Source organism: Pseudopipra pipra, chromosome 26, assembly GCF_036250125.1.
Source record: "Pseudopipra pipra isolate bDixPip1 chromosome 26, bDixPip1.hap1, whole genome shotgun sequence".
Taxonomy (NCBI): Eukaryota; Metazoa; Chordata; class Aves; order Passeriformes; family Pipridae; genus Pseudopipra; species Pseudopipra pipra.
The window spans coordinates 468,638-482,948 of record NC_087574.1 but is presented as its reverse complement, the minus strand read 5'-3'; the positions used below and the strand labels follow the sequence as shown (position 1 = coordinate 482,948).

General features: G+C 43.5%; 1 protein-coding gene across 1 annotated transcript in view; it reads left to right on the top strand.

Annotated features, from left to right (window-relative positions):
- Positions 1–14,311, top strand: part of LOC135403129 (olfactory receptor 10A4-like) — an 80,904-nt gene that overhangs the window by 55,818 nt on the left and 10,775 nt on the right.

The following is a 14,311-nucleotide window of genomic DNA, read 5'->3' as shown; positions in this document are numbered from 1 at the left end:
TCTGCTGAAACATAATGTAAAAGTGCTACTTAACAAAGTTTGATGGCAAAGTTCACTCTAATACCTATTGCACAAACAATATAACAGTGGTTCAAAACTACCAAGACAGAATCGAAGTCACCAAGACAGAATTGGTAGTTACCATAATACAAGGTAATGCACAATATTAGTTGTTTACCAAATATCTACCTTTGTTGAAAGTTCTCTCTGCCTTAAGGAACAATCCTGAGAAGTGTCCCCACTCAAGGGTCATGCAGCCACACTGCCCAGCCAGGGGAGTTCAAAGAAGCCTCAGCTGACAAACATGGAATAAAGTGGCTGCCTTGTAGTTCAGTTACCTGTGAGGGGAAAGGTGTGCATGAGTTTCCTTGTACCTACACTCTTTGTACCTTTGTTCCTTGATAAATGATTATTGAAAAAGCCATCTGCTACTTATGTGTTAATTGCATGATCCTAGCTCACGTGATCCGTGCTCACTGGGTTACTCTGCCCCTTCATGGGTTTTCAGAGAACAGACTGGAGCAAGAGGAGTTCTTAGGCCTTCGCCCCCTTTAGAGCCTGAATCAAACTACCATTGATTTGGTTAAGTAGTCACAACTCCCAGAACCATTTTACCCTCACTTTTCAGAGAGCTCTAAATCAGTTCAGCCAGATTCACTGCTGAGTATTTCTTGCCTCTTGGGTAGTCATCATCATGGCTAGGCTTCGCGAACGAAGATTTGGGAAGGCTCTATCCACATTTGCTACAGGCACGCTGGTGGCTTATGAGGCCAATATGTGACAGACATATCCGATTGCAAAAGGCACAGCAGAAAGATTCCTTAGATGGTGTATTCTGCAATACACGGTTCTTTCTGCGTTGCCTTTTTTCCTCGAGGGTGATCCTGCGTGTGTTCTCAAAGGAGACAGCTGCGTTATAGATGGTGTGTCTCCAGGTCTCCCGATTTGAGGCCAGAGTAGACCAGTTATGTTGATCAATATGGCCAAGGCTGAGATGTTGTTTCAGGGAGTCCTTGTATCTTTTCTTCGGGGCTCCTCTCATGCGGCAGCCAGTGGCAAGTTCATCGTAAAGCAAGATCTTAGGGAGGCGGTGGTTGGTCCTTCATCCTGGAGACATGACCTGCCCAACGCAGCTGTGTTCTCATCAGCATGGCCTCAATACTTGTGATAGCTGCTTGCTCTAGAACAGATGTGTTGGTCTTGGGTAGTACAATTACTGTCAAGTGATCAAGTGAGCTATTATCTGAAACTGTGGTGGAAGAGAAGTTTTCCAAGCAATAAGAAAGTCTCCGTACTGTCTTCTCAGATATATCTCCCAGAGAGAGATGCTGGGCACTCAGCAGGAGCTTGAGCATCTCTCCCTCCTGAGCAGGAGTTAGGAGGCATCTCATTTTCTGTTGATGGATCTCATGTTCTTCATCCCTAAATACGTAGTCTCAATCGGTGGTATTTAATGTAGACCACATTCATTACTGTATTGGGTCTGGCTGAGCTGGAGTTCATTTCCCCACAGCAGCCCTCACAATGCTGTGCTTTGAATTGGGAGCTAGGAAGGTGTTGAGAACACACCAATGTTTTGGCCGCTGCTGAGCACAGCACCAGCCCTGTAACATTCCTTCCTTAGTTGAGGGCAAGATCCTGGGAGGGGACCCAAGTAGACCAGCTGACCCAAACTGACCAAAGGGATAATCCAGACCATGTGACATCAGCTCAGCTATAAAAGCTGAGGCACAGAGCAGGAAGGCAGGCATTCATTGTCTGCAGTGGCTGCCTGCTGAGGAAATGTTACACGTGCTGAAGCCCTGCTTTTTAGAAGTGGCTGGACATCTCTGCTCATGGGAAGTAGAGAATAAACTGTGTTATCTTTCACTTCGCTTTTGCACACACAAGCTTCCGCTTCTCTTTAAATAAACTGCCTTATCCCAAGCTACAAATTGTTTTCCCCCTTACTCTCTCCCCTATCCAGCTGGGAAGGAGAGTGATAGAGTGGCTGGGTGGGCACCTAGCATCCAGCCAAGGTCAACCCACCACAATTATGCATTGCAACATTTGAAATAAAATAAAAGAAATTTCCTACTGGTGTGACAAGCCTGGTATATCCAGCTCTCTGGCAGGGGAAAGAGTCTGAATGTGATCTCAGCCCCTTCCCCCATGCTGACTCTCTTTTTCCATGAAGAACAAGAGTGCATGTCTCTCTTGCACTAAGGGCCACAGCACTGGATACAGTACTCCAGGTGTGCTCAACGGTGTTGAGCAGAGGGGAAGGATCCCTGCCCTTGACCTCTTGGCATTACTTTGCCTAATTCATCCCAGGATACTCTTAGCTTCCTATGTGGCATTTGCTCCTGAATCAAATAACAGCAAATTAAAGGAATATTGAATTATTACATCCTTTATTCCATAGCCAAGAAGAAGCACAGTGTCACCAGTGGGAGGGTTTCTTCCTCCCTTGTTATTTTTGTGTCTATACTTGGAGTTATTTTATGTTTCAAACAGCCTTTTTGCCAGCACTTGTTTCTGTTTGGCTAACTTAGTTATGCAATTGCTTCAGTCTAATAAACCTTCTCCAGTCATGGTTTTATTTCTTTTGGACTGAAAACATGCAAATGCACAAAGCAAAACCTAAATAAATAAAATTAGAATGAAAAATGTGTTCATTAGTAGCTAGACAATTTGTTCTAAAAAAACACATAAAACATTTGGCTAGTCATAAACACAAGATCATGAAGTATTTCTGCTGTTGCAGCTGGGACAGCTCTGATCCAAAACCAAGTTAAAGGCTCAGTCAGTTTCTTAAATAATTTGACACATAAAACTAGAAAACTAAAAATAAGTTCAGATCAAGAGAAGACCCGACAAGATCTGAAGCATGATACATATTATTCTTATGTGCCTGGAGACTGTCACCAACAGCTACAAGTTGGCTGGGATCTTTGAGTGTCTCCACCCAAAGCGCTCTAGAAAGTATTCTGTGAGGGCTGAGTGAAATCAATGTGTGAGTATACCTGAAGCACTGTGATCTAAGTTAAGATAGTGGACCAAGGCTGGACATAAACGCAGAGGAGCAAGGGGAAGTCAGAGGGTTAACATGTATCTCGAATTTTCAAGCATCTTCCAGATCTCAGTCTGTTCACTTGAGGATTAATTCCTAGCTGTGACAGAGGATGAAGATTGTCTCTCATTTGTCTGGATTATATATGTCATAATATCTGTCATGAATGTGTTGTTCTATACTCCATACATTTTGTTTGGTCCTCTAATGTTGTTATCTGTTTTATTGCAATTGTATTCCTTGAGAGTGGTTTCCAAGATCTGAAAATAGAGCAAGAAGATAACATCATACTCAAACTTGGTTTGTTCAAGGACCGGGCAGTAAAAGGTTACTGAAAAAGGGCCAGACAAGAGGAATCTCTGTGATATTGAGAGTTTTGTGATAAAGATCAGTGTGAAAGTTCAGCTGAAGCACTCTGGTGAATTGAGTTAGCATACGCTGGCCAAAGTAATCAAATAATTTAAGATTAATGGAACAGGACACAGACTGAGTTATAAGACTCAGAAAGAGTCAGTCACAGTTGTTACACTCTGGATTAAGCTACATGATGCCCAAAGTGGTTACATTTTTATTTAAGACTTTTTAAAAGCCTTTTGGTTCATTATAACCTCTAATTAGCATCCAGAGAAAGAGTCACACACTCTTCTCTAAAAGAAATTCTTTTAATTTAGTGAGAAAAATAAGGTATTTTGGCAAAAGGTTTTTACATGAAAGAAGCATTTCACTAAAACATTCAGCACAAAGACCCATTCCACAGGAAACACTCACTGAAAACAATCAGTACACTAGCTTTAGTAAAACACAGTTCATTTGTTTTAAGTTACCCACAAGAGAAGGAAAAGAGAAGAAAACAGATTAAAAGGGGTAAAGAAAGAAAAAGGAGAGGGAGGAAAGGAAAAAATAGTTACCACCAAGATTTGATGGTTCACATGGTGTCAGCTGGACAGGGAGAAGAGAAAGAGAAAGAGAGAGAGAGAGAGAGAGAGAGTGCGTAGAGTGTCGTGTATTTACAGAGTTCAGTTTTCCCTCCCAGGCAGGATATCCGGTCAGTGCCTTCCAGACCAGAGTTGTGCTGTAGCCAGTCACAGGCTCCAGGGGTGTGGTGTGGGTGGGCTGCCAGGCAGGTCTGCCTTTACCGACAGCCCAGCTAAAGGCCTTCAGTGATGCCATGTACTTTGCATGGGCTGCAGGCCTTCAGCTCTGCCGTGTGTTTTGCGTGGGTGCAGGCCTTGCCTTCCAGCTCTGCCCTGTGCCCTCAGCACAGGCCTTATGTGCAGGCCTTACCACGTTCCTGCAGGTCTGGGCCCAGCCCTTCCCCACATGCACACACACTCACAGTGAGTTGTTTCTGACCTGTATCAATAATTCAGTGAGATTTGGATCTAGGATCTCACACCAGTATGAACCAGCCCTTCTGAATCACTTTAGAAAGCATAGATGATGACTGTTCAATGAAATAATAGTGTTGAACTAGTGAGGGGAGTAATTTAATATTCTTTCTGCAGAATTTCCCCTCTGCCAGGCTTAATCCTTTGTTGCTGTCTGATTTCTCAGCCATACTCTCTGGCACTGCCAAACAGGTTTTACAAGTGAAACTTAACACCTTGGGAGGCATGACGCTGCAAGTGTCCCACTCCCACTTTTCAATGAAGAACAAAGACCTCCACAGGTTCTACAGTCCCACTTCCTTGAAGCATCCTGAAGACTGGAAGACCTCTCTTATCCATACCTTCTCTCTCCATACAGCTTCCTTGCCCAATGCCTCTGGAAACTGGACACAAGTTTCCCACCACCCTCACAGACAGGATTGAACACAGTGGACAGAGAAGAGCTGAGCTGTCAACTATGAATAAGGACTACCAAATGCTTTACCTCTAGCAGTCCTCATTTTAGGAAGGTAAGAAAATATGGCTGATCTTTAAAAATCAGAGCACCATACAAATTAATGCCTTATGCTGGGGTTAAACACAGCCAGGAGAGAGGGTTAATGGAGGTGGGTCATGGCAAAATGTACTGCATCTGTATAAATAGAATAAATGTCAACAAATACAGAGTCCTGTACCTGGGCCAGAGTAATGCCATGCAACAGGACAGGCTAGGCTCTGATTGACTAGAAAATTGCCCTTAGAAAAGCATCTGAAGGTCCTTGTGGACAGCAGGTTAAACAGATGTCAGTAGTTCTACCTTACAACAAAGGCAATCAACCTTATTTCAGCTATATCAGCAAGACTGTAGTTGTCGGGGTGATAGTAGCTATTCTACATGTCAGACAGTGACACGTGTGGTGCTGCTCCCTAAAGGAAGACACGCATGAGCTGAGTGTGGCCTCAACACAAGGCCAGTGACAGGATACAGTCCTGTGGACGTAGACAGAGTTGAGCAGAGCAGAGTGGTGTCAAAAATAGCCAACAATCAGTGTGCCTTGGGAAAAGACAGACTAGAAACCATGTCAAAGGTCAGCTCAGGAAATCCAGAAAGCAACTTGGAAAGCGAACTTGGCAGGCACAGAGAGGCTCTGATCAGAGTGTGGGGGTGGAAACCTGAAGCTCAATTTGTCAGAGCAATTACGGACTATTAGTGCACTCCTGGTCCTGGCACTAGCACTCTGTCTGATACTTGTAGCATCATGGATGACCATGTTCCAGTGGCTAACACTTCTAAATTTACTAACCTAGTTGCAACCATTGTGTCCAACTCTCAATATGATGTAGAGAAGTACAGTGTATAGAAGTGAATTAGTGATATCTGTGGGATACAGATTAAACAGTTTATAGCCATTGGTGGATATGACTTAGACGCTGCAAAATGCTCTACACATCTGTGAAACTTTCTCCTATTCTTTGCAAATCAGTTTGACCCTCTAAGAGTGAGCAAAGGCCATAATGTAATTTTCTATTATTTCCTTTCCGTCAAACACCTGACTGCAAGGAACAGTATAATAGGGACTCTATGTTGAGTTGTAATTTAACTTTTAAGACAGTAGAAAGATTTCTTGTGAGATTTAGCCTCACTAGCTTCCAAAATCTAATCCCATTGGGAATAAGAAATCAGTCATTAAATGCTAGCAAATGGTTTAGCCTCCTGGACAATCTGACACACAGATTGATGTGTTAAGATGGCCAAAGCGTTCCATTATCAGAGATGGAATGGGTTATGGATATTGTAACTCACTCTTGTAGTCTTTTCCACCTCTTATACAGGAAGAGCTATAAGGAGCTAGTAAAGAGGATGTATACAGATGAGAGAGAGTAGTTTTGCTTCAGAGGTCAGGAAGGAACAAAGAACTGACATAACCATGTCAGGCCAGACAGTGAGTTGAGATATACCAGTGATTTACATCAAGATAATGTGGGAGAAAGAGCCCAGGAGAGAACGTTAAAGTGGATGGGTTAGAACCCATCCTAGTTAGTGCAGAAAGTCTTCATTGCTCCTAACCTAGGAGAAAGGTTTGACCTGAATGGCTTTCAGAGCTTAAAAAAGAATTGAAGAGGAAAAATGAAACTAGTCATTTACTTATATTCCTTAGTAGGCCACATCACCTAAAACAAATGTCTAGGATCTTTTTAGCTCCATGCACTTGTCCACACTGATTCTGCAAATGAAAAATTTGTATCTAGGTTTTCACAAACTTGAATATATGTCAGGATATTATGCCTTAGGCTGGAAGCTGGAGTAGATTGCTGTTGATCCCTTAGTGTCTTTGTGCTTAAGTGCTTCTGTGATATGAACTAGGTGGAATAGGTCTCTTGAAACACGTTAGTGACTCTGAGGTGTATTGCTACTTCTTTGGCATAAATGAGTTGTGATCTTAGTGATGTAACCTACCATACCTCAATGCATGGCAAAGTTTCTGGTCCCTGTAAGATGAAAAGAGATGATTTCACTTGAGTGAATGAGAGCCAGACATCCATGTTTATATGTTAGGATGTTCTTGTTAAATCTTAGGTTCAGATAGTATGGATAACTTACGGCTATCACAACACACTCTTTTTCTCCATCCACACTAAATCTACTTGTTTTCCTTAAGTGTGGATAGAAACTGAACATGAATAAGTCAGCCCAGAGGAGATTGTATTTTGTTTTGTGGGGGCTGACAGATGTCAGTGAAACAACAGCTTTGAATGAGATTGAGATAATGGGTATAAAATGGACAGAACAAGCTAAACTAATGAACTAAAAGTTCTGGATATGGGCAAGAAAACAATAGGGTGGTTGACCAACATGTAAGGGTACTGGATTAGGCTCAGGTCTTCAAATTTGGAACAAAACCTGATGTATTAAAATTGAGGACAAACAGTAATAAATAGGACCAGGCCAGAGCAGAAAACAAAAAAATTATGGATAACACCAGGACATAGATTTAAGATAATCTCCTAGTTCTTCCTCCCATCAGTACTCAAACAAGTAAATAATTTTGATTCTAGGGCAAAAAATAGGCACAAGATATCCAGATCTTATTGTCTTTACTCTAATGAAGTAAAATGTCATGTCTATGTAATCAAGATAGTCCATTGCTTTCTCTGCACTGATATCAATTACTATGATAAAAGTGCTATGATATTCACTCTGCCTTCTAATTAGACTGAAATAGGGCTACAATATCCTTACTAAGAGTTTTTTCTCAGAAAACCTTTGTCCTAGGTCACCCATGATTACCTTGGAGTACTTTCAAACATGACTAGACAGATTATTCCTCATGAGTGGATCCAAGTTCATCTGTTCTAGGGCAAAGAATCTATTCCGAAAAGGCAAGGGTAAAATTTCAGAGCAAAGAAGTCCCAGATAATAACAGATATCAGAAACCTGTTTCATAACCTTTTAATTAACTATCTAATCAATTAATCAATTAATCCTCTATCTAAACATAATCATCTTCCCCAGAGAGTAGTGTTGACCACAGACAGATAGGCTAGGCAATAGTGTACTGTGGGCTAACTCAGATCATCACAGTAAGCTCCACGTATCACGACAAGGTACTGTGTTACTAGGAGTGGACAAATCTATAACAGTAATATTTTAATTTTGTTTTCCTTTTTTCTTTTGTTTTGAATGAATTCAGGCAATTGATTGATTTTTTGAATCAAGTTTAAATGTAATGTCCTAGTAAGATTTGTCAAGGTCAGGAATTGCATTAGGATTCACCACACCAAATCAAGGGGCCACTGTAGGTCAGTTTTGTTATTTCATTAAACTGAATGAACTAGAGCAAGGCAAAAGTATAAGCTATCATCCATGCTCTCAGGGGAAATCAATTATTTTCCGCTTGTTTCTCTCCTTCTTAAAAGTTATGCCACCTTCCGAAATCTTTGACTTTTAATACCTGTGTTAAAGGGAGCGTTGGCCTTGTAAGACAAAGGCTTGCGAAGACTCAGAACCTTTTACAGGAGAACGAAGACTCCTATGTAAACTCCTCCTCATGGAAAAAATAAATCTTACAGTTGGGGCATTAACTGCTTTTTGCATATGTAAGGTTATAAGAATTTCCAGGCATAAATCAGTTTTCTCACAAGGAAAACTGAGAGAAGAGAGGGTTTTGCATTTTCATTGGCACCAGGGGGAGGAAAAGGCAAGTTGAACTGCCCTGAACAGCTGAACCTGTGCAGGGCAGTGCAATACTAAAAGACCAGACAAGTCCAATTGGTGAATGTAGAAGGACTGGCTATGTCAAGGAATTGCCACAGATGAAACAGACTGAGTGCCAGGCTAATAAGGTGGAGAAGACCAGAAAGACAGTGACTAGTACAAATCAGAATGGAGCAGTCCGTTATGACCTAAGGACTAGCCTCTAGAGTGATAAATCAATGGTTTAACATGGAAGTTATGGCCTCTAAACAGATATACCATGCTGTGAGTCAGGTTTGATAGGGCACAGCATATCCAAGCTTCTAAGAAAATATATATGTACAAAGCTAAGTAATGAAGGGAAGTGGATGTACCAGAACAGGGTAGCATTCATAAAGACTGGGGTAGTGGGCAAAATATGAAGGCAGAGCGGATTAGCTGTGATGCAGAAGTAAATCAAACTAAGGAAGGGGACAAAGGTCAATCTTGTGGCCTCATTATTCTCCCCTGACAATGAATTTCCTAGTAATACACCAAAGCATCTTCAGAAATGCCTCCAGCAGTGCTTCTGACACAGTTCTGAAAGTCTGGTGAATTTCCTCCCCATCCCACCTCCCTCCAAGTCTTGCTTCTACAGTAGCAGCTCTAACAGTTGGTACTTCTGTCTGTCAAGATGATGCTTGCAGCCCTGTCAAAGTTTTACTTGACTCCCCTCCAAGTCCCCAAACCCAACGAAAAAGAACTCTGGCAAAGAACTAAGAAAAAAAAAAAATGAAAGATCTGAACTAGCTAAACTTACGTGAAAATAAATGTATTTACATATATTACAGATGAAATATTATATACAGTTTCCAAGAGGAAAAGGGAAAGGGAACGGGGAAGGGGAAAGGAACAAAACCAAAATAAAATATACACGATCAATAACACAAGATCTAGCAACTAAAGAATTAGCAAAGGAATATCTTACTACTCTCCTTGGGACAAAACAGAAATTGTGCTGGAATGACCGCTGGCAACCTCAACCTCCCATGGCCGGCAAGGCCTTACCAGGCCTCACTCCCCAACACGGCAGAGCCAACAGCAGGGAACCTGCACCTCTGGAGCCACCGGAAGGAAAGAGAGCGAAGGCCTCTCCTCCTTTCTTCTTATACCCCTGGATTACGTAAAAATCATAGGGAATACTGGGAAATATGGGCCCTTCCTTGGTTACAAACTGATCACCAAGGAAGGTCTAGACGAAACTACCACAGTGGACAACAAAAATTCATGTGTCTTGTGGGGGAAAAGCTAGTAGGAATATACAGCACAAGGGCAGATGTTTGAGATGACTTTGAAGGCTGAGGGTGTCAGTCAGAAGGCCATAATGCTTGATGAAATAACAGCTGTCAGTGGTATAGCAAGCATAATTGGAGCAGGATACAGGCATACCTTAAAGTGGATGGGCCAAGTCAGAACAACAAAATAACATAGAGGGAATTTTGGTGCAGTGATTTCAGATCAAAGGTCAGGAATGACACCAGAATCAAATGTGTTCACTAGACAAGAAGCTGTTTTGGCAGGGCTGGAAAAGACCACATCAATAGGTTAACTCAGATGTGCTGAACTGAAATAGTGAAGGAATAAAAAACAGGTAAGACCAGAGTAGAATCATAGAATCATAGAATCATAGAATCGATTGGGTTGGAAAAGACCTCCGAGATTATCGAGTCCAACCCTTGGTCCAAATCCAGTCCATTTACTAGATCATGGCACTCAGTGCCATGTCCAATCTGCGTTTAAAAATCTCCAGGGATGGTGAATCCACCACCTCTCTGGGCAGCCCATTCCAATGCCTGATCACTCTCTCTGTAAAGAATTTTCTCCTGATATCCAACTTAAATTTCCCCTGGCGGAGCTTAAGCCCGTGCCCCCTTGTCCTATTGCTGAGTGCCTGAGAGAAGAGACCAACCCCCACCTGGCTAGAACTTCCCTTCAGGTAGTTATAGACGGTGATGAGGTCACCTCTGAGCCTCCTCTTCTCCAGGCTAAACAACCCCAGCTCCCTCAGCCTCTCCCCATAGGACCTATGTTCCAGTCCCTTCACCAGCCTTGTTGCTCTTCTCTGGACCCGCTCCAGCACCTCAATATCCTTTCTGAACTGAGGGGCCTAGAACTGAACACAATACTCAAGGTGTGGCCTCACCAACGCAGAGTACAGGGGAAGGATCACTTCCCTGCTCCTGCTGGCCACACTATTTTTGATACAGGACAAGATCCCATTGGCCTTCTTGGCCACCTGGGCACACTGTTGGCTCATGTTGAGCTTCCTGTCAATTAGTACCCTCAGGTCCCTTTCTGCCTGGTTGCTCTCCAGCCACTCTGTGCCCAGCCTGTAGCGCTGCATGGGGTTGTTGTAGCCAAAGTGCAGGACCCGGCACTTGGCTTTATTGAACTTCATCCCATTGGAATCAGCCCATCTCTCAAGTCTATCCAGATCCCTCTGCAGAGCCCTCCTGCCTTCCAGCAGGTCGACACTCCCTCCCAATTTAGTGTCATCAGCAAATTTGCTGATGATACACTCAATCCCCTCATCTAAATCATCAATAAAGATGTTAAACAGGACTGGGCCCAACACTGATCCCTGGGGAACACCACTGGTGACCGGCCGCCAGCTGGATGCAGCTCCATTCACCAACACTCTCTGGGCCCGACCCTCCAGCCAGTTCCTAATCCAGGAGAGGGTACACTTGTCCAAGCCATGGGCTACCAGCTTTTCCAGGAGTATATTATGGGAGACAGTATCAAAGGCCTTGCTGAAGTCTAGATAGACCACATCCACAGCCTTCCCCTCATCCACCAGGTGGGTCACCTGATCATAAAAAGAGATCAGGTTGTAGAGATCAGTAGAGTTAGTGTGGACAGTATAGAGAGCAAAGGATGAGGAATATATCTGATGCCAATGGATAGAGCATAATGGTCATGCTGGGGCAGCAGTGGATTAGGAGTGCATTAGTTCAGACTAAGTAACTGGCAATGGGGCAAGGGTTCTACGTTAATTCAGACTGCAGCTGGAGGGGGGACGCCAAACCTTCCTGGTTTAACCCTAACCAGCAACCAAGCCTCATGCAGCTGCTCACTCACTCCCCTACCAGTGGGATCAGGGAGAGAAAATTGGGAGGGCAAAAGCTGAAAAACTCATGAGTTGAGACAAAGACAGTTTAGCCCCCCACACAAGCAAAACAAGGAATTAATTCACCCTTTCCCCATGGGAAGGCAGGTGTTCAGCCACCTCCAAGAGAGCTGGGCCACATTCCATGAAACAGTGACTTAGGAAGGCAAACACCATCACTCCAAACATCCCTCCATTCCTCCTTCTTCCCCCCACTTCATATGCTGAACATGATGTCATATGGTATGGAATATTCCTTGGGTCAGCTGGGATCAGCTGTCCCAGCTGTATTTCCTTCCAGCTTCCCTTGCCAGCAGAGTGGTACAAGGAGCAGAAAAGGCCTTTGCTCTGTGTAAGCACTGCTCAGCAATAAAAAAAAATCACTCTCCTTATGTTCACATTCTGGTTTAAAAAAGAGAATCAGCACATTGATAGGAGAGGAATAATTTTTAATCTACCTCTTTATGGTGAGAAAGAGGAGGTTTAATTGGAGGGTTTCCAGGACACTCATTGCTGTTTTACATGGGAGATACAGGAGGACATTCTTCCCTGCTTCTTCTAGTAGAGGTATTCCCAGTTTACACTGGAGCATGTGTTTTCGAACTTTTGAGCCTGATTCAATAGGAATGTGATAGCTTTGGTTAAAGAACTTACACCAGCCAGTAATAATGCAGCTGCCTGTTGGCCCCATGAACCCAATCCAACGTCATGACAGCACTTGGAGCTGTTCTGAAGTTTTTGAAAAATCCTAACTCTCTCCACCTCTGATGTTACAAGGGTGTAGCACCAGAGAGAGAAGGGTTCTCAGTTTCATCTAGATTTGTATTGATGTGATCTTGCCATTCCCTCAGACAATGAAATGTTTGTCTTTGGTAAAAAGCTAAGACCAAGTAACTGGAGCTAACAAGGACTTCTGGGACTAGACTCACTCTTGAGATTAAGAACTTTCCTAGCTGCTCACTGGTCCTCTCCTCAATCATCTACAGCCCAGTGCCTCCCTTGGGAGGGACTCAGCTAAACAGAAAGGCCTACTTAAAACTTGTTGAAACTCTAGTGCCTTGGGATATATGCATTCAGCATCTTAGAAAGAAACTTCATTGTCTTGAGAAGAGGGAAGCAAGGGATGTGAGCAAGGCCACAGGGAAAAAACTGGAGAAACTGAAAGACAGAGGCAAATTCAAGCTATTTTTAATCTCAATGACTGAACACTGACATGCTACAATTAGTTACTGATCTGTCCCAATTAGAGGTCAAAATAGTCTGCTTATTAGCACAACAATAATTGTCTTGTTTCAGAGCATATTTGCTGTAAGACCTGTTATTTCCAGGGCTGACTCACATGTCTTTTTGATGACAGAGAAAGACAGTTCTGCGAGGACTTTGGCAAATAGGCTGTCAGAAAGGCATTTGCAAAGGAGGGTCTTCAAGGTCATACAATCACAGAATATCCTGAGTTTGAAGTCATTCACAAGGATCGTTGAGTACAACTCCTGACCCTGCACAGGATAGCCTCAAGAATCATACCATGTGTCTGAATGTTGTTCAAACAACTCTTGAGCTCAGACAGACTTGGTGCTTTGACCACTGCCCTGGGGAGCATGTTCCAGTGCTCAACCACCCTCTGGATGAAGAATCTTTTTTTAATATCCAACCTAAACCTCCCCTGACACAGCTTCACACCATTCCCTCGGTTCTGTCACTGGTCACCAGAGAGAAGAATTTAGTGCTGCTCCTCCAGTGCCCCTCATGAAGAAGCTGCAGACCACAATGAGGTCTTCCCTGAGTTTCTTCCAGGCTGAAAAGACCAAGTGACCTCAGTCATTCCTCATATGGATTCCCCTCTACATGTGTCACCATTCTCATGTCCCTCCTTTGCCGTGTCTCCAATAGCTTTAGATCCTTCTTATATTGTGGCACCCAAAACTGCTCCAATACTCCAGGTGAGACCACCCCAACGCAGAGCAGAGCGGGACAATCCCCTCCCTTGACCATCCAGCAATGCATGGCCTGATGCCCCCTGGACACAGTTGGGCCTCCTGGCTGCCAGGGCACTGCTGACTCATATTCAACTTGCCATTAGCCGGGACCTCCCTTTCCGCTGTGCTGCTTTCCAACACCTCGTTCCCCAGCCTGCCCGTACATCCTGATCCTAACCCTAACTCTAACCCTAATCCTAACCCTAACCCATCCCAGGTGTAGAATTGGTGCCCCGTTGAACTCCACATGGTTGGTGATTGCTCCTCTCTCTGTTTTGTCCAGGTCTCTCTGCAGGGCCTCTCTGCCTTCTGGGGAGAGAGTTAACAGCTCCTCCCAATTTAGTATCATCTGCAAACCTACTTAGAATCCTTTTGACTCCTATGTCCAAGTTGTTTATGAAGATGTTGAAGAGCACTGGACCTAAAATGGAATCCTGCAGAACCCTACTTATGACCAGTCGCCAGCCTGTTATAACCCCATTTACTCTTTGTGCCTGACTCATGAGCCAATTGCTCACACATCACATGATATGTTTATCCAGCTGTGGTCTGGACAGTTTGTCCTGAAGGATC